The sequence below is a fragment of the Chelonoidis abingdonii genome, chromosome 2, assembly GCF_003597395.2.
Source record: "Chelonoidis abingdonii isolate Lonesome George chromosome 2, CheloAbing_2.0, whole genome shotgun sequence".
NCBI lineage: Eukaryota > Metazoa > Chordata > Testudines > Testudinidae > Chelonoidis > Chelonoidis abingdonii.
The window spans coordinates 137,412,396-137,438,711 of NC_133770.1; positions in this window are offsets into that span (position 1 = coordinate 137,412,396).

Genomic DNA, 26,316 nt, shown 5'->3' on the forward strand with positions numbered 1-26,316 from the left:
GGGAACTATGGGATAGCTATGGGATAGCTACCCACAGTGCAACACTCCGGAAATCGACACTAGCCTCAGTACATGGACACACACCACCGAATTAATGTGCTTAGTGTGGCCGGGAGCACTTGACTTTATACAATCAGTTTTAAAAAACTGGTTTCTGTAAAATCAGAATAATCCCATAGTGTAGACATACCCTTAGTGTAAATGAGAATCCGGACCTTCATGTTTTCAAAATCTTGACTGCCTCATTCTTAAAAACAAAAGAAAAAGAAAGATACAGACTGTGCTATTACTGAAGTCACTATGTAGGATTATTATTAATATTATTTTTCAATTTTCATTGCAGTAACATCCCGAACAGGATTTGTGCTTCATTGTGCCAAGTTCTGTACAAACATGAGTCACTACGGACTACATTCATAAAAGTATTTTGGTGCCTAACAGCTACTTTAGACATCTAAATCAGGCCTTTCTGGGATTCATAAAACCCGCACTTAGCCTCCATCAAAAACTGTAGACAACTAAACTCACTCATCACCTAAACCAGGGGTTGGCAACCTTTCACCAGCGATGTGTTGAGTCTTCATTTATTCACTCTAATTTAAGTCTTCGCATGTCGGTAATACATTTGAACGTTTTTTAGAAGGTCTCTCTATAAGTCTATAATATATAACCAAACTACTGTTATGTGTAAAGTAAACAAGGTTTTCAAAATGTTTCAGAAGCTTTATTTAAAACTAAATTAAAATGCAGATCTTATTAGTTCAGTGTGTTCCTTGCCCTTGCTTTTCCTTGCTGAGTTTTCCAGTGTCTGGTGGCAGGTATTTGGATACTTTAAGCTGCACACAGGCTTCTGAGTTATAAGTTGATAACCAGCTGGCAGGAGGTCAGCGGTTGGAACCCCAGGTCGGCAGTTGAGGTGAGTGGAGCAGGCAGCTGGTAGGGCTGAGCAGGGCTGGAAGCCTGGATCCTGTCTGGCAGGGGGCCTGCACTGGAACTCCAACTGGAAGCAAGGTGAATGGGGCTGCAGCAGGGATACTGGCTGGCAAGTGGCCAGCAGCCAGAACCCCAGAGCGGCAGCAGGCTGAGTGGGTCAGCCCACCCAGCTCTAAGGTTTCAGCTGCTGGCTCCTGCCAGCTGGGGTCTCAGCCCACTGTCAGCCTGGGGTTCCTTCATCCAGGCCAGCAGTGGGCGCTGAGTGGGACAGGCGGTGGGACCCCAGCTGGCAAAGGGCCAGCAGCGGAAATCCCCAAAGTGGCAGTGGGCTGAGTGGCTCAGCCCGCCCCGCATGCCATCAAAAATCGGCTCACATGCCACCTTTGGCACACATGTTGTAGGTTGCTGACCCCTGACCTAAACTTTTGTAGTGAAAGTTCCTAAGAACCTGCCTTTCTGATCCTAGACAGGTGTATTGCAGCCCCACACGAGGCATCCAGATGCCTGAGCCCCAACATGATTCATGAACCTGGGGAAGACAGGCATTCCTCCACCTAATTCACTTGTGGGGCCCAATCCACTAAGTCCACTCAGAGCTCTCCTACCAGATCAGGCCACAAAATGATGGTGGCAGTAGGCGCTCATTCATAGCCTTTTACTCAGTTGTTGGGGTACTCAGCTGGTATGTGGGATCCCCCTATTCATGTCTCCTCTCCAACCAGAGAGTGAGAAGGGATTTGAACAGGGATTTTCCACCTCTCAGCAGTGTGTGCTAACTACTGGGCTATATGATATTTTGATGAGAGGCTCCCTCAGCCTCTCCTGTTGAAGCTCCTCTGATGTGAATAAATAATTTAAAAGTCATTGGGCCAAAAGACAGAGAATGACTGATCCAGTGGTTGGAGCACCCACCTAGGAGGTGGGAGTCCCAGAATTCAATCATGCTGTTCCAATTACTCTAAAAGGACACCTGAACCAGGGGTCTTCCACATCCCTAAGGGGATAGCCTAACCTCTGAGCTGAAAGTTATGGGAGACAGCCTTCTTCTCTTCCCTACCCAGCTTCTTGCAAAAATGCATAGGAGCCCAGTGCCAAGAGAGGGGTTGCAGATGAGAATCCCAAGCAGAGGGAGACACTTCCCTGCAGTCCAAGCTTGGACACCTATCTTCAAGAGATAGGTGAGGTTTAGTACACACCCTTTGGCTTGGCATCCCCCACTGGCTAGTTTAAGCAGCGCGGTGCCTAATATGCTGGCTTTTGTGAATCCTATTCTGTGGCACTTCTCTCTCCCCATTCACTGTATAGGGAGTCTAGATACATAATTCAGGCTTTGTAAATCCCAAGGACATTCTAAGTGCCTAAAAGTCAGTGTGGTGGTGCCCAGTGTTGCCACGCCCAAGTTTCATCATGAATCTCGCCCCATGAGTCCAAATGAGCTTGCAGTATTTGACAGAAAAGACAGCCAAAGGGAGGGGGAACAGGATATGGTATACAGGCAAAGTGGTTAGGGTGAAGATAAGCACAAATCTTAGTAGTCCTGTTTTTACATATATATTTCAATTAAACTTTCCTAATTTTCTGTGTATAATATTAATCTTTTCAATTTACTGTATATTTTTGTATATAACTTTTTAGCCTTTTTTCTGTGTTTTTATAAGGCCATCTTTTTGAACTACCATTCTAGCTCTTCACCACTGTTTGTTCCCCTGACTTCTTACCATCCTCATACTTCCCCTTCCACTATCATGAACCAGTGGCTATGAGAAAAGCAGTAAAATTTCAGCCAAACACAGAGAATCTTTCAAGTTTAAATCAAAACATTTTTTTTCATTTGAGCAATATGCTCAATAATTTTTATCTCAAATCCCTCAGAGAATACACTCCAAATGGACAGCAAATCATCTGGCCAACATTTTAAAAAAATAGCAGCCAAAAGTTAGGTACTCAAATAAATTTTGTGGTTTTGAACAGTCGTAAGCGTGCTATGAAGTAAGTCCTCAAGACGAGTGATGATGCTACACTTACTATATACTCTTTATGCAATCTCTTCATTTTTGTGTGAGGCACTGAAAAACAAGAGGAGAGAATAGAAGGAAGTTTTGTTACCTTATTACTCTATGTAATAGTCCCTTCTTTTTCAAAATAAAACAGTCATGCTCATCCATCAGATACCACAGTAAGCATCTATCAGCTCACTGAAATTAAATTACATTTTTATGATGTAACATTATTATTCTATAAACAATATTTATTTAAAACTTTGTAACAGAAGACTAAGAATCTGAGATATAAGATTTTTGTTTGCAAGGGGTCTTCATTGCCAAAAATTCTCAATTGTATAAATCAATTTATTATTAAACTGGTAAGTGATTATGAAGTATCCGTATATTCAATAATAACCTGACATTTTCATTTTGAATATTTCCCAGTGCATTGTACATTACCCATTATAAAGCATCTTTTTTGCAAGAGACAGACAAATTATCTAATTCCATTCTAAAGTAGAGATTTTGGATCATGATGCTCTTCAGGACTTCCAGACTGTTGTTTGGAGTCTGCAGTATTCTGCTCAGCATTAGCTAGAATATTGTGTGGGAACCAATATTGTAAAGATCATTAAGGATAAACTCTAAACCATTGTCTTTTGGCCTATTGTTTCTGAGCCTGTCATCTAAAAGGGATAATTATCACGAGATCCCTTGTATTGCTGTCTTTTTTCAGCTTTTCTCTGGTGTTCTAGGTACAGTATAATAGCATAGGTGGCAGGTTATATGGGCTCGAGGTGCCAGAGCACCAGGAATATTCAGGGCTAGGGGCTGTGCTCCACCAATATCTGGAGCTGGGTTTCTTCCTTGGCCCTGCCTGGAGCGGGCACCGGCCCCTGCCATCGCACCCCCCACACCCCGGAGCATCCCCCCCCACCCAGTAGCGTAGTGAGGTGGAGGTGTGGGGAAGCGGCCGCTCCCCTCTGAGCACATTTTCCAAAATCAGCGCCTTTCCAGGCAGCCAGCACTGGGCTCCGGACTCGGAGTCTGGATCCAGGTTTTGCGTGTGGCCACCAGCTGACTGTCCACTCTGCACCACCCTCCTGCATCCCCAGCCCTGCTCGCTGGCTCCGGGGCTGCAGGGAGCGTTGACTGTTTGCCGGGCTCCCCGGGGGTGAGGAGGAGGAGGAGGCACCCGCCCGCAGTTGCCCAGCTCCCTGAGCAAGGGTGGGCTCTGCCGGGACGGGAAGGGGTGGCAGTGCAGCCCCCTCAGTGCGGCGTGAGACTGAGGAGCAGCAGCCCTGTTGGTCCCAGGCAGCCTTGTGCAGAGCAAGGTGGCCGTGCGGCAGGGAAGGGCGCTCTGAAGCAGGGGCGGCTCTAGGTATTTTGCCGCCCCAAGCACGGCAGGCAGGCTGCCTTCGGCGGCTTGCCTGCAGGAGGTCACCGGTCCCGCGGATTCGGTGGCAGACCTGCGGGAGGTCCGCTGAAGCCGCGGGACCAGCGGACCCTCCGCAGACATGCCGCCAAAGGCAACCTGCCTGCCACCCTCGTGGCGACTGCAGAGTGCCCCCTGTGGCTTGCTGCCCCAGGCACGCGCTTGGTGTGCTGGTGCCTGGAGCTGCCCCTGCTCTGAAGCCCAGCTGGTGCTGGAGGAGAAGGAAGGAAAAGGGGAGGGGGGATGTTTTTTTCTCATGGTCTCTCTTCAGCAGAGGGGGCTGAGGGAGCAGCAGGACCAGGAGGCAAAGGAGCGACTTTGGGTTATTGCCCGCCCGTCCTGTACTTACTCCACCTCAGTGTTGCACCTGGGGCTGTGAAACTGAGCTTAGTGCAGCTTGTGAAGGAAAGAGGGGTAAAGGTGCTTTAAGGTGCCAGTTATGTCTCCTCAGTCTCACTGCTGAATAGCTGCAGCCCCAGTGATCAGAATTCAGCAATGTCCTCAGGGACTGTACAGTACTCTATATGAGTTTTCAATTGCCTGCTAAATGCTTCAGCAATGCACCTTTTCACTTAGCTATCTCCTGAATAGTGGTGACTGGGGTCAGGGGGTGGGGGTGTGTAGCAGATGCCAATTTGATGTGAATAGTCTCTTGGCCAGATTTTACTGGGTTTATGGTGCTTTGTGCTATGGACTGGAGCAAAGTGGCTGGTGAACGACCAGGAATCTGGTAACATTGTTCTCTAAATCAGCTTTCTTGTTTCTCTTTCTGTGAATTACCACTAATTCAAAATGTAGTGTGCAAGCTGACTGGATAATGGTAATGACATAATCTTGTTATAGCATTGTAAACCCTACTACTGATTAGTAATGGATATGTCGGGTGGCACTTTTTTATGTGTTCGCTCCGCTGATGTTAGAACCTGGCTACACCACTTGGGAGGGAGCTCTCTAGACCTGAGCAGCTGGGCTTGGTGAATTTTGTGACACCCTGCCCCCCACCACCACCTGCAGTCCCCACTCCTGCACCATTCTGGGAGGCCAACCCATCCCAGTGAGGCTATCTATGGTGAGGGCAGCAGCAGGGGAGCACAAGTGATGGCAACCCCCTCCCCGCCCGGTACCACCATAGGAGAGGCGAGTGGGCTTTTTGGCGGACCTGAGAGGGCCCTAGGAGCATGTACAGTGACCGGGGGGGGGAGAGAGAGGGGTCCCTCCCTGGAGCTTGCTGCTGCCAGTGGGGGGGAGAGGAGTCCTCTCTGCCCTTGCCCGGGCAGCCTGTCTGCCCCGAGTTCCTTATCCCAGCCTGCCCCACCCAGAGCCTGTGCCCCCGACCCCAACCCTGAGCCTCAGCCTGGCACCCTCCTGCACTGTGAACCCCTCATCCCAGCCCCACCAGAGGTCCCACTGAGAGGAAAACACGCAGCTTAAATTTGTGGTCAGTTTAGAGTATCATAGAATATCAGGATTGGAAGGGGCCTCAGGAGGTCTCTAGTCCAACCTCCTGCTCAAGCAGGATCAATTTCCACTAAATCATCCCAGCTAGGGCTTTGTCAGGGCTGACCTTAAAAACTCTAAGGAAGAGATTCCACCATCTCCTAGGTAACCCATTTCAGTGCTTCACTACCTCCTAGTGAAAAGTTTTTCCTGGTATCCAACCTAAACCTCCCTCCTGCAACTTGGACCATTACTCCTTGTCTGTCATCTGGTACCACTGAGAACGTACTAGATCCATCTCTTTGAAACCCCTTCAGGTAGTTGAAACAGCTATTAAATCCCCCTCATCCTTCTCTTCTGCAGACTAAACAATCCAGTTCCTTGCTTTCCTCATAAGTCATGTGCTCCAGCCCCTCAATCATTTTTGTTGCCCTCCACTGGACTCTTTCAATTTTCCACGTCTCTTGTAATGTGCGCCAAAACGGACACAGTATCTAGATGAGGCCTCACCAGTGTCGAATAGAGGGGAATGATCACATCCTCGATCTGCTGGCAATGCCCTACTTATACAGCCCAAAATGCCGTTAGCCTTCTGGCAACAAGGGCACACTGTTGACTCACATCCAGCTTCTCACACATTAACCCCTAGGTCCTTTTCTGCTTCCTAGCCATTCGGTCCCTAGTCTGTAACAGTGGATGGGATTCTTCATCCTAAGTGAGGACTCTGCACTTGTCCTTGTTGAACTTGTCAGGTTTTTTGGTCCAATCCTCTATTTGTCTAATCCCTCTGTATCCTATCCTACTCTCCAGCATATCTACTACTCCTCCAAGTTTATGTCATCTGCAAATGCTGAGAGTGCAATCCAGTCATCCTCCAGATCATTAATGACGATATTGAACAAAACCGGTCCAGGACCGACCCTTGAGCACTCGCTTGAAACCGGCTGCCAACTAGACGTGGAGCGCTGATCACTACCATTGAGCCTGACAATCTAGACAGCTTCTATCAACCTTACAGCTTCATCCAGCCCATACTTCTTTAACTTGCCATCAAGAATACTGCGGGAGACTGTATCAAAAGCTTTGCTAAAGTCAGGAATAACAGATCCACTGCTTTCCCCTCATCCCAGAGCCATTTATTCCTCATAGAAGGCATTAGGTTAGGGGCATCACTTACCCTTGGTGAATCCATGCTGACTGTTCCTGATCTCTTCCTCTCTCTACTGCTTCAAAATTGATTCCTTGGGGACCTGCTTCATGATTTTTCCAGCAGAGTGAGGCTGACTGGCCTGTAGTTCCCCATCCTCCTCTTCCTTTTTTAAAGATGGGCACTATATTAGCTTTTTTCCAGTCATCTGGGACCTCCCCTGATCACCATTAGTTTTCAAAGATAATGGCCAATGGCTCTGCAATCACATCCGTCAATTCCTTTAGCACATCGGATGCAGTGCATCCAACCCCAATGGACTTGTGCTCGTTAGTTTTGTAAATAGTCCTGAACCACTTCTTTCCACATAGGGCTGGTCATCTTCTCCCCATACTGGTCGTGCCAGTGCAGCAGTCTGGGAGCTGACCTTGTTCGTGAAGACAGAGGCAAAAAATCATTGAGTACATTAGCTTTTTCCACATCCTCTGTCACTAAGTTGCTTCCTTCTTCAGTAAGCGACCACACTTCCTTAACTTTCTTCTTGTTGCTAACTACCTGAAGAAACTCTTCTTGTACTCTTAAATCTCTTGCTAGCTGCAACTCAAGTGTGATTGGCCTTCCTGATTTCACTCCTGCATGCCTGAGCAATATTTTTATACTCCTCCCTGGTCATTTGTCTAATCTTCCACTTCTTGTAAGCTTCTTTTTTGTGTTTAAGATCGCAAGGATTCCTGGTCGCCTGCCATATTTACTCTTCTTTCTACATCGGATGTTTTTTTCCTGCAACCTCAATAGAATTCTTTAAATACAGCCAGGTCTTCTGGCACTTTCTCCCTCATGTTATTCTCCCAGGGAATCCTGCCATCAGTTCCTGAGGGAGTCAAAGTTCGCTTTTCTGAAGTCAGTCTTCTCTGTGCTCTCCTTTCTTCCTTGTGTCAGGTCCTGAACTTGACCGTCTCTGGTCACTGCCTCCAGGTTCCCATCTACTTTTGCTTCCCCTTACTAACTAGTATCATTGTGTTTTAGCACAATACTTGATTTTTTACATCCTTTAAAGTGTATAACTAGTTGCATACAGTGTTACAAAGTGGAATGATTCTAATGTTTTCTCTAAATACTGTGTGGGGTGCCTCAAGTTTCTCTATGCATTTCTTAATGATCTAGATGGTGGGATAAGGGGGTGTGATTGTTGTAGAGCCCTAGAAGGCCAGTGTGATGCTGTCTGTACAGAGAATGGCCGAAACCCTGTCTCCGGGCAACGGGTGACCTGGGCCGCTCTCCTGCAAGGTGCCAACTGAAGGTGTTGGAGAACAAAGAGTTCATGTGGCCTCCTAATGCCTGGAAAAGAGACAAAGGCCAGAGGAGGGAGTGTTAGTGCCTGAGCGGACTTCCAGGAAGTGCATGGTGTGGAAGGGGATGCTGGGATGCTCTGGAACCAGGGGCAGCTCTAGGCATTTTGTTGCTCCAAGCATGGCAGGCAGGCTGCCTTCGGCGGCTTGCCTGTGGACAGTCTGCTGGTCCCACGGCTTTGGCGGACCTCCCGCAGGTGTGGGACCAGCGGACCCTCTGCAGGCACGCGTGCGGGAGGTCCGCCAAAGCCGCATGACCAGCAGATCCTCCTCAGGCAAACCGCGAAAGGCAGCCTGCCTGCCACCCTTGCAGCGACCGGCAGAGCACCCCCAGTGGCTTGCCGCCCCAAGCACACGCTTGGCATGCTTGTGCCTGGAGCCACCCATGTCTGGAACCACTCCTTCAAAGCCAGTCAGTACTCTGGGGGAGCCTCCTCTCTCTGAGCATACTGTCTCCAGGGCAAGAAGCTTACACCTTCCTGGGTCTGACCTCGGAGCATTCAGCATGCCCTTCCACACCGTGCGCTTTCCGCAGCGAGTCTGCCCAGGCAGGTCCTGGGGCAGCCAGAGGTCCCTGCACCCCAACTCTGCAGTCAGAAGTGACTCTCAGCCAGCCGGGAAAACAGGGTTATTAGACAACAGGAACACAGTCTAAAACAGAGCTTGTAGGTACAGAAAACAGGACCCCTCAGTCAGGTCCATCTTGGGGGGTGGGGTGCTCAGATCCAAGTTCTGGGCCTCTCCCCATTTCTCCAGCCAGCTCCAAACTGACACTCCCTCCTCTGGCCTTTGTGTTTCTTCCAGACAAGGAGGCCACCTGATCTCTTTGTCCCCAACACCTTCAGTTGGCACCTTGCTGGTGAAGCTGAGGCACCCACACAGTAGTCAGAGAAAACATTAAAAACATTCCCACAAAATATAATACTGTGTATTGAAGCAGGCAAGTGCTGCTTCTGACTTTCCACTTTCAATTGACCCTTGTAATCTTGTGGCACTGACGGATTATAGATTTATTTTATCCCACAACAAATTCTTGATTTGTAGGACCGCTAATAATCAACAATGGATTTTTCTGATAGTGATATTGTGCAATAAAGAGACACTTAAATGCTTACGGCTTCCAGTCCATGTTTACACTATTTAATAAAATATATATATCGGCTTACAGGGTGAGAGTGGGGGAGGGGTGGCACCACCATTTTGGGCACCACCGAAAATTATACAAACCTGCCGCCTATGGACGTGGGGCTAGGGTATTCAGTTTTGTGCGATCAGAAAGTTGGCAACCCTAGAGTTAACAGTAATTGAGAGTACTCGCCCCTACTTAGGGAATACAACACCTCTATAATTGGGTCCTAAACACCACGTTCTGCAGCACATATGCGTAAATAAATAGGATTGCTCATATGAATAAAGGCTTCAGAATTGGGCCCGAAGAGAGGGAGAATGGTGCTATGCAGACAATGGATTTGGAATAGGCTTGAACTGTTGGTATTGGGACAACGATTTACAGCTTTTCACAACTAGATGAAGTGATCATACGTTTTCCAAATAAATTGCAGTTTGATTTTCAATTTCGAGTCAGGATGGCATTTTCATTGAATCATATTTTGGATGGAGATTAGGCTAACATTAGAAATTGATTAATTCAATCTGCTGTTCTGAAAAAGCAAATTTAAAAAAGAAATGATGGTTACATTTAAAAATAGGTATTTTATTAGTAATCTTCAGTCAATAAAAATTTAATATTTTTATGACTGTGGATCCAAACCTTAAAATGTTTACTTGCTTAAAAAACAAAAATAAAACCTTAAAAATCAAGAATATGAAATAAAAAAGTAACAGCAAAGAAATTCAGCAACAGCTACGGGTGAAAAGCTTTAACAGTGGGATTGTAGAATAGTGCCTAATACCTTTTGTTATATCAGCTGCTAACATAAAGGCACAAACAACAGCCTTCAGTGTGATGTTTTCAGTGATGAAAAAACAGTGAATCTTAGATAATACTACTGTCACATCAGCTGGTAAATGAAATCATTTGCTGTATTTGTTACACTTTTTGATTGTCTTTAATACAGTACTCCAGTGTAAAATGCTTTACTGATGTATCTTTGTGACAGTGCCTGGCTGCATGCCCATGTCACCAAGCATAATACAGCCAACTCCAATAAACCATTAAAAACAATCCTAATATGCCTATCTATGTGCAAATACGTAACTCACTATCTCACCATGATAGGACCTAATCACATCAGCCACTCCATCAGGGGCTCGTGCACTTGCACATCTACCAATGTGATATATGCCACCATGTGCCAGCAATACCCCTCTGCCATGTACATTGGCCAAACCAGACAGTATCTATGCAAAAGAATAAATGGAAACAAATCTGACATCAGGAATCATAACATTCAAAAACCAGTAGGAGAAGACTTCAGCCTCTCTGGTCACTCAGCAACAGACTTAAAGGTGGCAATTTTGCAACAGAAAAGCTTCAAAAACAGACTTCAATGAGAAACTGCTGAACCTGAATTAATATGCAAACAAGATACCATTAATTTGGGCTTGAACAGAGACTGGGAGTGGCTGGGTCATTACACTAATTGAATCTATTTCCCCATGTTAATCTATTCCCCTCACACCTTCTTGTCAACTGTCTGAAATGAGCCATCTTGATTATCACTACAAAAGTTTTTTTCTCCTGCTTATAATAACTCATCTTAACTAATTAGCCTCTTAGAGTTGGTATGGCTACTTCCACCTTTTCATATTCTCTCTCTATATATATCTTCTTCCTATATGTTCCATTCTATGCTTCTGGTGAAGCGGGATGTAGCCCATGAAAGCTTATGGTCAAATAAATTTATTAGTCTCTAAGGTGCCACAAATACTTCTGTTCTTTTTGAGGATACAGACTAACACGGCTGCTACTCTGAAACCTGTCAGATAGCAAAAGACAATTTAGTGCTCGTTTTTAGCTAGGTTTTCAATAGTAGTTGGACTACTTCTATTGAAGTTTTATATTAAATATGCACATACTTACCTTGAAGGAACATGAGTAATCCCATTGACTTCAGTGTGACTACTCACATGCTTAAATGCTTTGCACTCTGCAGGATTAAGTCCATTGGTATAAATCCCAATTCCTCACTCAGGTGAAACTCCTATTTGGTCACATTACAAAATCCTTATTCGGATCCCAGTTCTGATTCCTCCTCACAAAATGCTGAGTGTTTTCAACTCTCACTGAAATAAATTCAAAACAAGGATACTCAATGCCTTGCAGTTTTGGGCACTCAATATTTAGACAGTCCTAACACACTTTGGCTTTAGTTCTTGTTTGCATAAAGACTAAGTAAAAATTAAGGAAGACTTCAGGACTTGTCCCACTTTGTTACGAATGTTGAGTCTTTAGGTCGTACTCACTTCATGGTTTTAAGCTTTGCTTTGCAACCATGAGGACCAGGGCCGGCGCTTCCATTTAGGCGACCTAGGTGGTTACCTAGGGCGCTAGGATTTGGGGGGATGGCATTTCACCACCCTCGGTGGCAATTCAGCGGTGGGGGGTCCTTCCATGCTCTGGGTCTTCGGCAGCAATTGTGCGGCGGGTCCTTCACTTGCTCTGGGACCCGCCGCCAAAGTGCCCCAAACACCGGGAGCCGCGGAAGGACCCCCTCTGCCTCAGAATTGCCGCCTATGACCAGGATCATGGAAGGACCCTCGCCTATGGCGCCAAAAACCGTGGCGCCACTCCTGGTGAGGACTAGAAACTTTAAAAATAAAAATGAAAACTGAGATTCTCATGCAATCTCTTAAATCCTGCACTTAGAGCTTTATGAAAAACTGCAAATATTGTGAGCTGGCAACACTGTGTGCTGTTCTCTAGTGATAGTTCTACTTTACTATTTTTTAGTTCAAGAAATGGCCCTGTATGGAAGTATACTGCCAGCAGCCTTAACCAGAAGTTCAGCATAGCTATGTGTAGAAAGTGAAAAATTAAGCATGGCAAATTCTTAGCAACACATCTCAAGGTCTCTGTCTTTATAATTCCCCACACACAAATGAAAGCTCCCGTAAATGCACCATATGCTGCATGAAGTGCAATCACTTTGTGGTGATACTAAGAACTGCTTCCTCCAAGTGTGATAGGATTTAAATAGCTTTTAAGTAGAGGTGTGTGAACCTTTAGTAACGACCCCCAAAGCCATAAGAAATTTACCTCATTTAGGGTTAGACTATGAAAGCAAAGCACTCAAGTTTTGTACCAAATGATTTGGGCCCCAGGATTCTATTTTATTCTATGAGGGTTCTTACACTCTATCCCATGTTGGAGTATTTAAATATCCTTTCTTTTGTGCAAACTTATACAAAAACTTTTCCAGTTTATAATAATATGTAGTTCTTATATATCATATTTTATCTGTAGATCTGAAAGCACTTTACAAAGGAGGTCAGCATCATTGTTCCCATTTTACAGATTGGGAAATTGAGGCAGAGGGAAATGACGTGACTTGCGGAAAAAACCCAAGAGGCCAGTGGCTGAGCTAGGAATAAACTCCATGGTCTTTTGAAGCTCGGTCTATGCTCTATCCTCAAAGCTACTCATAAACTGAATTTCATAATTCAAGAAATAAGCTTGAATCAGTGACAGCTATTCATTTGGAGTCTATTATAGAGTGATTACAGGACCTCCCTTCCGAGGCCTGTGTCTGTTCTGGAAGATGCAGTAAAATCATAATGATCCATCAATATATGTATGGACAACCACATGGCTGTCCTGCAGATGTTACTGAGGAATGCTATCGATGTCACTTGCGCCTTGTGGAGTGAGCCTGTATCTGCTGAGGAGGTGCAGCCGAAGGTATGTCATATACAGCCTTGATATAGGATGTTATCCATCTAGAGCAGCGGTTCTGAACTGGTGGCCTAGTTAGCACACAGCTGCGGCTCAGTTGTGTGCTAAAGGCCTCCGGGCCACGTGGTAGTGTCTGAGTTCCCAACTCCCCAGCTTGGTGTGGTGGGGTCAGGATTGCCATACAGCCCTGAGTGGCAGGGGTCCATGAGCTGGGGCTGCCATCCAGCTTCGCAGAGTCCAGGGTCCGGGGCTGCCACCTGGCTGCCCTACCACCCAGCCCTGCATAACCAGGTCCAGGGTTGGGGCTTCTGCCTTGCCCCGCACAGTGGAGTCCGTGGTCCCTGCTGCCTGGCCTCCCACCCAGGGCTCCACTCCTGTGGAAGGTCTCTGAGTGGGATGTGCTGGGCATAGTGGTCTTTGGTGGGGGAACACTGTGGTTCTCAAGCTGCGGCCCAGGTAACACACTGTAGGCTGCCTATGGAGCCTACGATGATAAACAGATTCAGAACCACTGATCTAGAGAGACAGTTTGTGCAGAGACCACTTTCTGCTTCATGCAGTCTGCATACAACATGTACAGGTGAGAGAAAACACAAAATGGTTTAGTCCTGTCTAGATAAAAGGCTAGATATTGCCTGACATTCAGAATATGGAGGCACTGTTCTTCTGGGAAAGAGTGTGGCTTATGAGAACAGCAACCAGTCATGAAGATGTGGAGTCCCTTCCTCCTGAGATATAGCATGATCATATGCATTTGGTGAAAACTCAAGGGTGGAGTCGGGCAGAAGAGAGACCAACTGGGAGAACCGTATACTGAAAACGGCATTCTCCTATCACAAAACTCAGAAACTTCCTGGGGCTTGATAGAATTGTCACATAAAAGTAAGTGTTCTGAAGAATAATCAGAGCTGTGAACTGGTCATTCTGAGACAGTGCAAGGAGAATAGCTGATCGAGTGACCATGAGGAGTCTCGTGTACTTGATGAAATTGTTTAGGCCATGAAGGTGGAGAATGGGTCTCATCTTGTCTTTGGATTTCAGTATCAGGAAGTACAGTGAGTAAAAGCCATGGTACGGGTGTTCTGGCAGAACTTCCTGCACTGCTCCCGACTTCAAACGGAGAGCTAACCTGATCAATCAGCAGTGTCTCGTGAGAGTGGTCCCTGAAGATTGACAGGGAAAGGGAGTGGGCAGGGAGTGTGAAGATGAACTGGATTATGTAGCCCAATCTGACAGTGTCTAGGACCCAAATGTCAGAGGTAATCAAGTCCCAAGCATTGTAAAAGCAGGCCAGCCTGTCATTTACCACCATTATGACCAAGGAACTCAAGGATGGGTGGGAATAGAACCCCTCAAAACCCTGCATGCAGTACTTTTCCATGTGCTTAGTCACAGGTGGCACTGAGGCCGGTGTACTCCACAGGGCTCTCATCTGCTCAGAGAGCACATAATTGACCAGGAGGGACACTCTCACAGGAACAGAGGGCTGTTCTCTTGGAGGAACTCAACCTAGATGCCCAAGAATGCAGCTACATGGCATAAAAGGTCCTGATACTTCTTAAAGTCCTCCAGAATAGAAGAGGAGGACAAACCCAGGCAGCACAGCACCAGCCAGTGATGAGGACAAAGTCTTGGCTGAACCAAAACCAGATCTCACTCCTGGGAAGATGTATCCAGGAGGGAGGACTCTGGTAGCTCTGCAAAGACAACCAATGCCAGGGCTTGCAGATGAGCCAAGGCCACCATTGTCAACCTGACTTCGGCTTCTAACAGGACGAAGAGCGGGATCTCTGTGAACAAGGAATGTCTCACTGAGTCCAAGGCTGCTGATATGGTAGCCAATAGGGGCAAAGCCAGGGGCCTCCGTCCCAGCTACAGGATACATGCTAAGCCTGGGAGCCCATTGGCAGCTCGTGGAGTTCCTCAGGTGATGTGGAGCAGGAGGATGATAACTCCGACTCAGAATCAGAGCCCCAAAATCTTGATGATAAGGATGGAGTGACACCCAAGGGAGCCAATAGGAAATCTGATTCACCTGTCACCCAGAACAAGGTGGGAACTGGTGCCCCTGATGAAGGCAATACTATTGGTACCAAGCATGCCATTGCCATAGGCAGCGGCAGTCGCAGCACAAACAGAGGTACCATAGCTCATGAATGTGTTGACATTGGAGGTGGTGAGAGCCTCCATGGGAGCCCTTGTGGCAGGGCCAAAGAGGAGCCCCATGCTTAGGCCCCCCGCTTCATTTCTGGTACCAGCTCCATCCCCACCAAGGGGAGGAGAGAATCTGGATGCAGCACTGACAGATGTGAAGGTTCAGCAGCTTGCTACATTAGTGGGGCCATAGGTAGTACAGTCCTGGGAAAGTCTGAACCAACACAGAGGCCAGAACCAAAAGGCAGAGATGGTCTGTGGCTGTCTGGTATGCTGGCATGGACACAGTCAGTAACAGCATGTTCTTTATTGATACTGGAGTCAATGTATGCTTTGAGGCTCGAACCAGACTCAACAGTTCAGGGTTTCTGCCCTTCCCACTTGGTACCGGGGAAGGGTCAAAGGTACCTGTGCCATCCTGCATGCTGGGACCGGTCCTGGTCTGGTCCACACTTGTCCTGGGGAAGGCACAGGAGTCACCCCACGACCTGGAGTAGTCCCAGCTGGTCTTATGAGAACTCTTTCTCAGTTCCAATGATGGAAAATGGCTCCTCTGCCTCTTCAGCAAGGTGCCTGCCCCAGAAGGAGGGTTGTGCTGCTTGAGGTGAAGGTCCAGGGCCACCTGAGTCCTCTTTTTAAGTGATTTACAAATCAAACAACTCTCTTTTAAGGTGTGCTTTGCTGAAATAAAGCAAGCTCTGTGTGGGGGGGTTGCTGTTGGGGATTGCCCCTCCACACGAAAGACAGTGTTCAAACCCTGGTAAAGGTTTTACCAAGAACAAGAACACTATCTATCAACTAGCACTAACTACTGGCTACTAATTAACACTAACTATATACAATAAACTAGGCGAAGATTAAATGTGATTTTGTGAGACTACAACCACACAGAGCTAGGACTCCAGGCACAGGCAGTGAGAAGGAACTGAGGGGACTTGGGGCAGCATCGCCTCACATAGCCAGGAGAGGGGCCACTGCTTCGAAACACAAGGGCCGCCACTCTCTGGATACTACTAGGAAAATGTCACCTATCTCCTCCAGCTTCGTGGATTATACTGGAGCTTTGGCAGGAGAGAGGCATGTGAAAACCTAGAGGGAGGGAGCAGTGTGCATGCTTTGTGACAGAAACGTCGGGGCCCAGCAAACTTTTACTGCAAAAAAGGTAGGTGTTGAATGACTTTAGGCACCCACAGGATTAGATGGCAACTGCGTGGGAGGTTTGCGGATAGCCTAAAAACAGGGACTTAGATGCCTAGGTGTGGGGTTTAGTCACCTAAGTGCCTTTGTGGATTAGGGTCCCTATGTTTCTATAATTCTCAAGAAAATTGGGCCTTGACTGGCCACAATACAAATTAAATTAAATTTAATAATAAACAAAAGTTTGACAGATTGTCCTTTTTTGAACAATGCAAATATATCATTTTTGAAGAATAGCTCTGACACTAGAGATACTAGACAAGTAAAACACAATATATCTAGCTGAGGAGTCAAAATGGCTAATGATAGATTATACACATACAAAACAACACTACATACATAGGACACCATACTAGAGAAAAATTGCCATAGAAAGTTGCAAAAGTGATTCTTTATTTCACAAGACCAACAGGTAAGTGATCAGTTGCATCCAGTTATCAAAATTCCAAGCTCCTGTGTTTTCTGAGCTCTTAAGAGATATACACTTCCCTGCTGAAAGACCTGCTCCTGGCTGACAGAGATTGAAGCAATCCTTGAGAGAGAAGATATTTGTTCTGTTCAAAAGTATATCTGATACATCATTGTTTGCTTGTATTCTGTGCTGCATCAGTTTATGGATGAATGTACCCCACATTCTGCTGGAAACATACTATAATCATATTGACACATGCTCACGTATATTAATGGTCATGTTTGTTAATGAAGTATTGAGATTTTCCAGGTGGAAAATACACTCATTTGTGTGGAAGAATAAAATATTAAGAATGCTTAAAAATGTCCACAATGCTGAGATGTTTCATTACAGAAGGAAATGTAGCTTGGCCTTTAAGAGTCTTTAGGACACTGATTTAGAATTGGATTTGAAGCACTAGCCAGAAGGTGGTCAAATGCCCAACCAGAGCCATTGTTAAATATTTCATTGTAAACTTCACACTTCTGAATTTTCTCTGTTATCAACTAGTAGAAGATTGAATCACCTTTAATCAGTACTTCTATATTAATAAGTAAGTCTTCCTTGTCCTATAAGATTATTTTTTAAGTAAAACCCGTATTCTCTCAGCTGTCTCTCTTATGGCAACATATGCAAACCCACACAGATTTCTTTGTGAAAGGGAAGAACATCTATATGCTGCTAATCCATCTGTTGGTGATTTTTCTTTGCTTCTCAGAGAGCTGTCTGTTCTATAGAAGCTGACAGAATGTAGGTACAGTATGAAAGTATCTTTTTCCTAAAAGTTTATTTGATTATTTTCACATCCCATGATACAATTCAGTTTCTGATACCTTGAAGCTGTGCTTCAGAATATGCCATGAGTATGTTGGTTTAATTAAGTGTATTATATTCTTCATGTGTTTTCTCTTTTCTGCTTAAAGAGTAACTAGGAGCTCCTTGTGTGTCTCTACTGGTTGAAGTTCTGTCCACTGGCGTGAGATAGATAAGCTGAAAGGACAAAAAAGACACACAAAACATAGGGACTGCATAGACTACAAAGATATACAGTACAAACAACATAACAAACTGCAGTCAGACATAGCTTCAGACTGTGAGGGTACGTCTACACTACGAGATTATTCCGATTTTACATAAACCGGTTTTGTAAAACAGATTGTATAAAGTCGAGTGCACACGGCCACACTAAGCACATTAATTCGGCAGTGTGCGTCCATGGTCCGAGGCTAGCGTCGATTTCCAGAGCGTTGCATTGTGGGTAGCTATTCTGTAGCTATCCCATAGTTCCCGCAGTCTCTTGGAATTCTGGGTTGAGATCCCAGTGCCTGATGGGGCAAAAATCATTGTCGCGGGTGGTTCTAGGTAAATGTTGTCACTCATTCCTTTCTCCGGGAAAACAATGGCAGACAATCATTTCGCGCCCTTTTCCCCTGGATTGCCCTGGCAGATGCCATAGCGCAGCAACCATGGAGCCCATTCAGTTTTTTTTTTTTACAGTCACCGTATGTGTACTGGATGTACTGGGATGCCGGCTAACAGAGGCGTTACTGCATGCGGCTACACAGCAGCATTCATTTGCTTTTCCTGATAGCAGAGACGGTTATAAGTTGTCTGTACCGTCTTGCTGCCATTGTAAATTGCAGTAAGTGAATGGTTATCTGTCGTTTGTACTGTCTGCTGTATCGATTGGTGCCTGCTGAGATCGGCTGGGTGAGACAGGCAACTGGGAATGACTTCCTCGAGGTCAATCCCTCCTTTATGGTTTTCTAAAAAATAGAGTCAGTCCTGCCTAGAATATGGGGCACGTGTACTATTGAGAACAGTGTATCAGAGAGCACAACTTGGACTCCGTGTCAGATCCCGCGAAATGATTGAGCTACATGCCATTCATGGAGGGCCCTGCAACAACCCCACCCAATTGCTTCCCTCCTCCCCAAACCTTCCTGGCGCTACCATTGCCAGTGTCCCCCCATTGTGTCATGAAGTTATAAAAGAAATGCAGGCAATAAGAAACAGGGACTTTGTTAATGACGATTAAAATGAGGGAGGTCAGCCTCCTGGTGCTACTGACAGTCAAAGCAGAACATAAGGCAGTGCGGGGAGAGGGAGCCCAGCACCTGCTGCTATTGATAGTCAAGGCAGTACAGAATCTTTTCTTTTACACTAGGAAGGAGGGGCTGATGCGAGCTTCAGCCCCCAGTTGGCTATGATGGGACGGATTACCAGCATTCTGTACATCTACTGAAATGACCAGGAATCATTTCCTTTTTTCCTCAGGCGCCCCCGGCCAGGACTCACCTGAGGCCAGCCAGGAGCACTCACGGGCTGATGGTGACGACGGATAGCAGTTCATATTGTCCATCTGCCACCAGGGAAGGGAAGGAGCGGATACTGCTTTTTCACTGCTGCCAGCATCGCCGTCTACCACCAGCATTCACGTAGACATAGCGGTGACCACTGAAAAAAAGTCAAGAAACGATTTCTTTTCCCCTTTTCTTTCACGTGCGTAGGGGAGGGAGTAAATTGACGAGCTATACCTGAACCACGCGACTGTGTTGAACCTACAGGCACTTGGGAGCTCAGCAGAAATGCAATTAGTTTTCGGAGACTTGCTGTGGACTGTGTTATAGCTGAGTCCTCATACCCCCTCCCTCCCTTCCATGAGCTCCATTTGATTCTTTGCTTTCCGTTCGCTTGTCACGCAGGCACTGTAATAGCCTGGAGATTTTTTTCAAACGCTTTGGCATTCGTTCTTCTGGTTAACGGAGCTCTGATAGAACAGATTTGTCTCCCCATACACGATCAGATCCGGTATCTCCCCTATGGTCCATGCTGGAGATCTTTTTGGATTTGGGACTGCATCGCCATCCGTTGCTGTCAGAGCTCCACTCTGGGCAACAGAAATGTAATTCAAAAGTTTGCGGGGCTTTTCCTGTTTACTTGGCCACTGCATCCGAGTTCAGATTGCTGTTCCAGAGTGGTCACAGTGGTGCACTGTGGGATACAGCCGGAGGCCACATACCGTCGGTTTGCGAGCCACCACTAACCCTTAATCCGATATGTGAATCTGATTTTAGCGCTACTCCCCTCATTCGGGAGGAGTACAGAAACCGATTTAAAAGCCCTTTATATTGATAAAAGGGCCTTGTTGTGTGGATGGGTGCACCGTTAAATTGTTAACGCTGGCTAAATTCGGTTTAAATGCGTAGTGTAGACCAGGCCTAAGTCATTGTCAAGCTTCTGGAGATGCCTGAATGAGTACATCTCAGGCCATGTCTATACGATGCGCCATATCGGCGCTTTCATTGATTGCTCGGGATCGATATATCGCGTCTCATCTAGACGCGATATATCGAATCCCTGAGCGCGCTTACATCGATTCCGGAACTCCACCAAAACCAACGGAGTCCGGAATCGACATGGCGAGCCGCGGCACATCGATCCCCGCGTTCGGGTGAGTAGATCGATTTTAGATAATCGATTTCAGCTACGCTATTCTCGTAGCTGAAATTGCGTATCTAAAATCGATTTTCGCGTGTCGTGTAGACCTGGCCTTAATCTCAGGCAAAAGGAGGAGAGATGGAAGAAATTGCTCCCTCTCACAAACACAAGTTTTTAAAACCCTCAAGGAAGACGTTTCTGCAGTATTACTGAGGTTTTGGAGAGAAACAATCCAAAAGCAAACAAAAAACTTTTTTGCAAAATGTACTGTAAAAAAGTATTAGGGCTACATGTGTGATTTATAGTCCGGCCTGTTTTGGGGCTGCTGCAGAGATGTCCCTTCCCAGGTAGAGCCCTGCGGGGAATGTGACTGAAACAGCCAAGCCCCAGATCCTCAAAGGTATTTAGGCATTTGATTTCAATGGGAGATAGGTACCTAAATATCTTTGAAGATCTGGGCCCAGGTCCCTCCCCAAACTCCTCACTGTGCATGGGGGAATGCACATGCTGCATTTTCTTTGTGGATGGTGCAGCATGAAGAGGATATGTGTACTGTTTATTTAAAAGTGTAGCAGGAAGGAAGCCAAAAGGGGTGTATGGGAAGGTCCTAGGCAGAAGCCCGAATGTGAAGCTTATTCTAATACAGCTCCTTCAGTGTTAAAAAGAAACAACTGTGATTTTTAAAAAATAGTATTCACATGACAGTATTCCCCACTTCAGAGCTTGCCAGTGTACGGGTGTGACATAGAAGGGAGGTTAGGCCATGGTCTTGCTCCTTCTTTCCCCTTTTTTATCCGCTTTGGGGTGATTTCTCCCTTGAGCAGAGGAAATGTTTCTGTATCTAGCCTTGGCATGGATGGTGCAAACTGGGGACAGATCCCTTTGCCTTCCTCTTCTCCTGAGCGCCCGCCATAGGGTCAGGCAAAAATCTGGCCCGTAATGCAATAAGGATATAAATCAACAAAAATATAGATTCATCTAATTAATTCCAAGTAAAACAAATGTAAAATCATCGTAAATACTTACTAAGGATACAAGAATATCAAGGAGCATGAATGTCTGAATTTAAAAAATAATTACAAATGAAAATAGTTAAATATTTAACTGATAATTGTGAAATACATGAGGATGATGGCAAACACAAAAATAACAATTAATTCGTTAATTTTATGTGTAAATTGTTAATTATTTTAATGTTTAAAAATAGTAAATAATTAACTTAGAAATCCTTTTCTAGAATAATTAGTATGCATATTTAAACTAGCTCAAATACAAACATTGAATCAACATGAAGACATAATTATCAGACAATAATTTAACAAATTAGTCTCTAATGTGTTATAGTAAGAAATCAAGTTAAATAGTTGAAGCAAGGAAAATATCAATGACATTGCGAGAGAGAGTGTGTGTACTAGGTGGAATAAAAATGTAAAATAAGATTGTGCCAAGAAAAGATAGCTACCCATCTGAAAATTTACCTCAGTGGTGAAGTGTTTCTAGCCGCACAAAAAGCTCAGATACTGCTTCAAATGAGGGCAAAGGAAATTCATAGATTAGATAGATAGCTATTTTTCCACGTTAATCATTTGAATTGTTATGAAACTAGCAGCAACCCATATTACAATAATTCAAGAAATTATTGTATAATTGTTAAAGTTCATTTTCATGAAATTCATCTTATGGTATGTAAGGAACTAGCTGAAGCAATTTCAGAACCATTAGTGATTATTTTCAAGAATTCTTGGAGGATGGATGAGGTCCCGAAGACTGGAGAAGGGCAAACAGTGCCTATCTTTAAAAAATGGGACCAAAGAGGACCTGGGGAATTATAGACCAAACAGCTCAACTTCAATAATCAGAAAGATACTCTAACAATATATTAATCAAGTTGTAAACTGTTAAAGAATAATAGAGTGATATGTTATAGCCTACATTGATATGTTAAAAACAAATTAAGTCAAATCAACTTAATTTCATTCTTTGATATGGTTACTGATCTAGAGAATTAGAGGGAAACAGCAGATGTGATATATTTTGATATTAGTAAGACTTTTGACGCATAACATTCTCATAAGCAAGGTAAGGAAATGTGGTCTGGATTAAATTGTTATAAGGTAGCTGCACAAACAGTTGAAAAACAGGACTCAAAGAGTAATGATCAGTGGTTTGCTGTCAAACTGGGAGGCTATATCTAGTGGGATCCCATAAGGGTCTCTCCTGGGTTTGGGACTATTAAATATTTTGTTAATGACTTAGATATTGGAGTGAAGAGTATGCTTGTAAAATTTGCAGATGACACCAAGCTGGGAGGGGTTGCAACCACTTTGCAGTGAGAATTAGAATTCAAAATGAAAGCTAAATTGGAGAATTTGATTGAAATCAATAAAGACAAGTGCAAAGTGCCACAGATCCTATCGAGCATCCCCACCAGACCACCCACTAGGACTTCTGTGAGGGGAATCCAACTCCAAGCCTCTGTGCTCTGGATACCCTGGAGTGTATTACGCTTCTGAAGCCTCAGCAGGCTGCTGCCTTGGTTCCTCCCTTGGCCTCTCTGGCACATGTCCCGAGCACTAACTCTGTTTGCTTTCACTTCACAGATGTGATGCTCTCCAGCCCACTTGTCCAAGGCTGCTGGCACTCAAGATACCCTAGTTACTTAAACATACCACTTTCTCAGACCTCTACCCCAGTGATGTGAAGCTTCTGGTTTACAGTTTAACCTTCTCAGGAGCATGTATTAAATACAGATAGTTTTCTCAGAGTCTGACATGTTAATGCTTTTCTAATCATGTAAAGCACAGGAGAATATAGATCATACAAAGCTAAAAACATCTGGAATTGCAATGTCCCTCACTTTCTAACTCATCCTTCTCTTGGGAGTCCTTGGGGAACCATCTAGGTCCAGGCTGGAAGACAGGGTGTTCTCTGTCTTATGCAGACAGTTACATGGTAGCTGGTCTCCCTCCCTTCTGGAGATCCTTACCCAGCTTCTACGGCCTTTCTCGTCCTACCCCACATTTTCCATCTCACCCATTGCTGTGTTTCTTTATTTAAACTCCTTCTGGTCACCTGGTCTTTTTTCTTCTATTCTCGGTAAATTTCCACTGCTCCTACTTTCCCCCTTCCTTCAGAGAAACCAGCTAACTGTGATTTCTAAGGATGCAGCTGGTTGGGGGTGGTGGTTAGCGTAACCTTAATGAGATCTAAGTACCACTGTTAAGGTTAAGTATTTCTTATTATCCTTGTCTGGTCTGTATCTCTACAGGGGTGGATCCAAATACATATAGGCACAGAGGGTACCCCAGTTATTTGTAATAAAACTGAACAATATTAATCAAAATTCATAATTTTTACAGATATAGGCCCAATTCATCAAAGCACAACATTTAGGAAGGCAAAATGCACTAATACAAAATGAGGAATAACTGGGTCAATAGCAGTACTGAGGAAAAGGATTCAGAAATTATAGCACATTAGAAACTGAATATGAGCCAACAGCATGATGCAGTTGTGAAAAAGGCAAATATTCTGGGTGTATCAAAAAGTAGTGTCATATGCAAGACACGGGAGGTAACTGTTCTGCTCTGCTCGGCATTGATGAATCTCAGCTGGAGTACAGTGTCCAGTTTTGGGAGATACACTTTAAGAAAGATGTGGACAAACTGGAGAAAGTCCAGAGGAGAGCAGCAAAAATGGTAAGAGGTTTGCAAAAACATGACCTATGAGGAAAGGTTAAAAAAACTGGGCATGTTTAGTCTTGAAAAAAGAAGACTGAGGGGAACATGATAAACAGTATTCAAATATTTTAAGGGCTGTTATAAAGAGGTTAGTGATCAGTTATTCTGCATATGCACTGACAGTAGGACAAGAAGTAACTGGTGTAATCTGCACCAAGGGAGATTTAGGGTAGGTATGAGATAAATCTTTCTAACTATAAGGACAGTTAAGTACTGGAACAGGTTGCCAAGGGGAGGTTCCGAAATCCTGGTCATTAGAGGTATTTAAGAATAGGTTAGACAAATGTCTGTCAGGAATGGTCTAAGTATACTTGTTCCTGCTGCAGCACAGTGGGGTGGACTAGATGACCTCTTGAGGTTCCTCCCAGCTCTACATTTCTATGATCCTATATTGACTTATTATTTGTAATTATATATTTGTATGTAACAGTGCCCTCATGGGGACTCCACCATTTCTTTCTAACCAAGGATGGCAGCATCTAGGCAGCAGCCCACAGTCTTCGTTTAGGAAACATGGTTCTATAGAATCTTGTAATCTTGTGAGAAGCAATCCAGGAGATTTGCCAAGTGGAACTTGGAGCATCATACTTCATTTACCTTCCACAAAAGAACAGTAAGTAACTAAGGTTGTGTTTAAGGACAAACTGAAGGTGGGGTTGCAAAAGGATTGGGGCAGGGGCAGAAGTGAATTTCATCTTCTTCTCATTGCTTCTGGTCTATTCCTGCTCCCACCCAGTAGCAAAAATCCAAATGACCTCATTAGGGGACTTCAAAGCCTATTAAAGGGAGTTTTCCATTGACTTGATTTCAGTGGCATTGCCTTAGGTCCTAGTAGCAGTGGCTAAAATTTTACCAACGGGATAAATTTTCAGATGGGTACAATATGAGTCTAAACTTTTGTATTTATAATTCAATTATAGGCACAGATCAGTAGTTCCATTTCTAATTACTTAATTTGGGGGAAAAATCAATTAGCTAATTGTGCAATCACTGAGATTTGTGGTTGCAATTCATTGTGAGTAAGGATATTTTGTGTTTGCAAATTAAGCTCATAAACAGGGAGGATAAGGCCTAACCTGAATAAAAATATCCCTCTTAGCAAAATATTGATAAACTCTGTTCTGGTGAGAAGGTGGTTTATGACTAAAACAACCTTCTGGAAGAAATGACCACAAAACAAATTATTTTAATGTTATTACATCTTCAAACTATATTGTCATCTGAAACAGTTCCCAGCTCTTTAACATTAGAATTGGCAAAAGATGCTTCTGATCCACTGTGTCCAATCCTACTCCAGTTGAAGTCAATGGGAATTTATCCATTGACTTCTACTGCAGCAGGATGAGGCCCAGTCTGCCATTTTGGACTTGGACCAGAATCTAGAACTAGTAGACCAGTACTTTTGCTTACAGAAATCAAGCTCCTGGCTTTAACTGATTTCTGGGCATTAAAAATCCAGCCTCATACTGCCAATGACATTTAAGCAGACAGGAAGCATTTTTCAAAATGATTTTCATATCATTAGTGCAATTTTGATGTACAAATAAAAGTTTACCAAGAGTGGAGGAATAAGCACTAACACTTTTATGAATGAAGAGCCAACTTTTCAGAAGTATTTAGGCATCTAAAAATATAGATAGGTAACTAGTCGGATTTTCAAAAGCATGTATCTGCCTAACTCTCACTGAAATTAATTGTAGGGAGTACATACTGCACTCATAGAGCTGCACCGCTGGGATGCCCTCTCTGAAAGCCCCAGGAGGAATTCTGATTGAGTCAGACAATCATTCCCAGGGGATACTGTTGCAGTGTTGTCTTTCCTTCTAGCCTTCTGATTCTAGCCCAAGAATTGTGTATTATGATATTATTTACACGTACTCCAAAGCTGCTTCATTTTAGAGCATGACCTAGAGTCTAGACCTCTGATCCAGTTGAGGAACTAATAGTTCTTCCAATTCTCTGGTTGTAGCAACCAGGCAGTAGAACAAGGCACAGAGAAGAATAAAAAAAGCACAAACTCTGATGATTTAACAATTAAAAATATAACTTCCTCTCTGGCGTTTTGACTCAGATAATAAACCATTGTAAAGATATTTATATTAACGGCCAAAGTTTGGTTGCTTCTGTGTAAGTGCACTCAAGCAAAACATGACACAAGGAACCATTTCCACTGCCCACACCCCACACTGATG